The sequence below is a fragment of the Macaca fascicularis genome, chromosome 16 (genome assembly GCF_037993035.2).
Source record: "Macaca fascicularis isolate 582-1 chromosome 16, T2T-MFA8v1.1".
In the NCBI taxonomy this organism is placed as follows: domain Eukaryota; kingdom Metazoa; phylum Chordata; class Mammalia; order Primates; family Cercopithecidae; genus Macaca; species Macaca fascicularis.
Genome location: NC_088390.1, coordinates 57,523,353 through 57,526,069, shown reverse-complemented (window position 1 = coordinate 57,526,069; position 2,717 = coordinate 57,523,353). Strand labels below are relative to the sequence as shown.

At 49.8% G+C, this 2,717-nt stretch overlaps 1 non-coding gene across 1 annotated transcript; it reads left to right on the top strand.

Annotated features, from left to right (window-relative positions):
- Positions 1–1,414: 1,414 nt before the first annotated feature.
- TRNAQ-UUG (transfer RNA glutamine (anticodon UUG)) lies at positions 1,415–1,486 on the top strand. Its single transcript has one exon. It is a non-coding gene; the product is annotated as a tRNA-Gln (tRNA).
- The last annotated feature ends 1,231 nt before the right edge of the window (positions 1,487–2,717 follow it).

The window sequence follows — 2,717 nt, the reverse complement described above, 5'->3', positions numbered from 1 at the left end:
CTGACTGCTGGAGAGTGAGTTAATCTACCTCGGGGCACAGCGGCTGTCACCCAGATCTACACAGTGTTGGTGCCCTCAAGAAAGGAAGTCAGATGTCACAAGTCAAATAAATGGTAAATGTTCATTACACACATGTATAACTTTGTTTATAAGTCATGGGATATTATACATATTACTATATTTTGTTAGTATATATATGAATTAGACATTAGTATATATTATTAATGATGTATTTTATTTTTATATAATTGTTATATAATTAATATATACTATATTATTATACACACTAATTGGTACAACACTATTATACATACAAATTGGTAAGTAGATTTTACCTGTTATTATATTGTTATACAAATTGGTATGTATACATACTAACTGGTAAGTTGATTTTATTATTTTTATGCATAATTGGCAAGTAGTTTTGTTTGGGCCTGTATATCTTTTTATATCATTACAATAAGTTATTCCCTAAATTCTTGCACAATATTGTGTAGATATTGTTATTAACCAATTTTCACTTGGACATTTATTTTGTTTTTTACTATTATAAATAACACAGCTGAGAACATCCTGGTACATGTGTCTTGGCACTTGCCTTGGTGTTTCCGTAGGTTAGTCTCAAAGGTGAAACTGCTGAGTCATACGGCGTGTAAAAATTAGATGTAGCCAGATTGACCTGCAGAAACATCCGTTTACATAGACATTCACTAAAATGTTGGAGAGAGCCCAGAGGGGAATGTCTTTTTCACCGATCTGATTTAATCCTAAAGTTAAGGATAATCGCCCAGCAAGGAAGGGTATCTGGGTATGTTATCTCAGCAGTCCCACCTGGTGGTTTTTGATTAGGCACACAAGCAAGTGGAGGCGAAACTTTGGAAGGGTTTCCCCTTGAGAGCTCTAGCCACGTGAAACAGTAGGACTCGCACCGACGCGGTCAGGCTGCCGGCGCAAATTTCAAAGTCTCCGTTCCCGCATCCCTGGGGCGCCTGGGGTTTGAACCGTTAGTCCCCCACTTGCCAGTCCGCTTCCCTTCCCGCTTGGCCAAAACACCTCTTCTAAGGTACCCCCTAACGTAAATAAACAAACAACCCAGGCTCCGTGCGCCGCGCCTCCTGCGCTGGAACTGAGGTTGGAGCAGGCTTTCCCCGGACCCATTCCGGCCCCACATAGCCAACCCTGCCAGCCTGCTGCCTTTCCGACCTCCCAGCCCCTGGAGGAGCGCAGGAAGACAGGATAACCCCAGGACCAGAAACGCCTGGAAAGGGAAGGACGCAGAAGCCCTCGCCGCGCAGCCCGTGGGTCCCCGGCCCAGGGCCCAGTCTGGCAAACGCGGACACGGCCGCCTCTGTGGAAAGACCGCCCAGAGCTCTCCTGGCTTGAGGAGACTCGTGGCCGTCTAAAGCAGCCAGCAGGTCCCATGGTGTAATGGTTAGCACTCTGGACTTTGAATCCAGCGATCCGAGTTCAAATCTCGGTGGGACCTCGCCGTATCTTTTTGGTCCTGCAATTCCTGTTTTGGGGACCGCTTCCGGCAGCGGCCACCTCGGGCTGTGTAGGTATCCCCAGTGACCGGTCAGGCAGCGGCTTAGGGTCCCTCCTCCTCTCTCAAGATGTTTTCATTTCAGGGCCGTCCTAAGCGTGTCAGTGCGCACGCGCGAGAGTCGGGCAGAAAAATGTGTTGCTGGGAGAGCGAACGCGACTTTACCCTGGAGGGAAACTTCCGAAAGAACCCGAAAGATCCGGAGGATGCTGCTTCGGGCTGGGCATAGATAGGTCGGCCGGTCTAGGAGGTCCCCGGGGGCCGAGGGGGCCGGCATGTTTCTTATTGGCTACTGAGCAAGCGCGATACGTTACTGCTGCCTGAGCCGCCAACGAAGTGGCTCGACCGAACCAAGGGGCGGGGAAATGGCGCCTGCGGGACTCCGATTGGTCACGAACAATAACGAGGCTGCAGTCCCCAGAGGGGTATTTTCTTGTGGTCCGGCACGCACCCTAGTGTGTTTGTGTTGGTTGTCGGGTGCTGAGTGAGGTCGTCTGTGTCTGTCAGTCAGAAAACAGTCCCTTAGGCTGTATGCGGTGGCTCACGCCTGTAATCACAGCACTTTGGGAGGCCGGAATTCGAGACCAGCCTGGCCAAGATGGTGAGCTGTAGTCTCAACTAAAAATACAAAAATTAGCCGGGCGTGGTGACGCGCGCCTGTAATCTCAGCTACTAGGGAGGTTGAGGCAGGAGAATGGCTTGAACCCGGGAAGTGGAGGTTGCAGTGAGCCGAGATCGCGCCAGTGAATTCCAGCCTGGGAGACAGAGCGAGACTTGAAAGGAAAGGGAAAGGGAGGGGAAAGGGAAGGGAAAGGAAAGGGAAAGGAAAGGAAAAAGAAAAGAAAAAGGGGAGGGGAGGGGAGGACAGTCCCTTAGATGCTGCAGCTGGTGAAAGAGGAGAGACAGAGAGAGAGAGAGAGAGAGAGAGAGAGAGAGAGAGAGAAGGTGCGGGGGCGGGGCGGAGGGGGGGAACAGGAGAAAGAGAGAGAGAGAGAGAAAGAAAAGAAAAAAGAAAAGAAAAGAAAAAAGAAAAGAAAAGAAAAACAGTTCCTTGACTAAGGGACCGATTCTTCAGCTCGCCAGGGCGTCTTAAGGGAGTCCTCACCCGCTCTGGTCCAGGATCCGTGTTTAGGGTGCTGAGCAGGCACACGTGCTTTGCAAGGAAGGGCATACC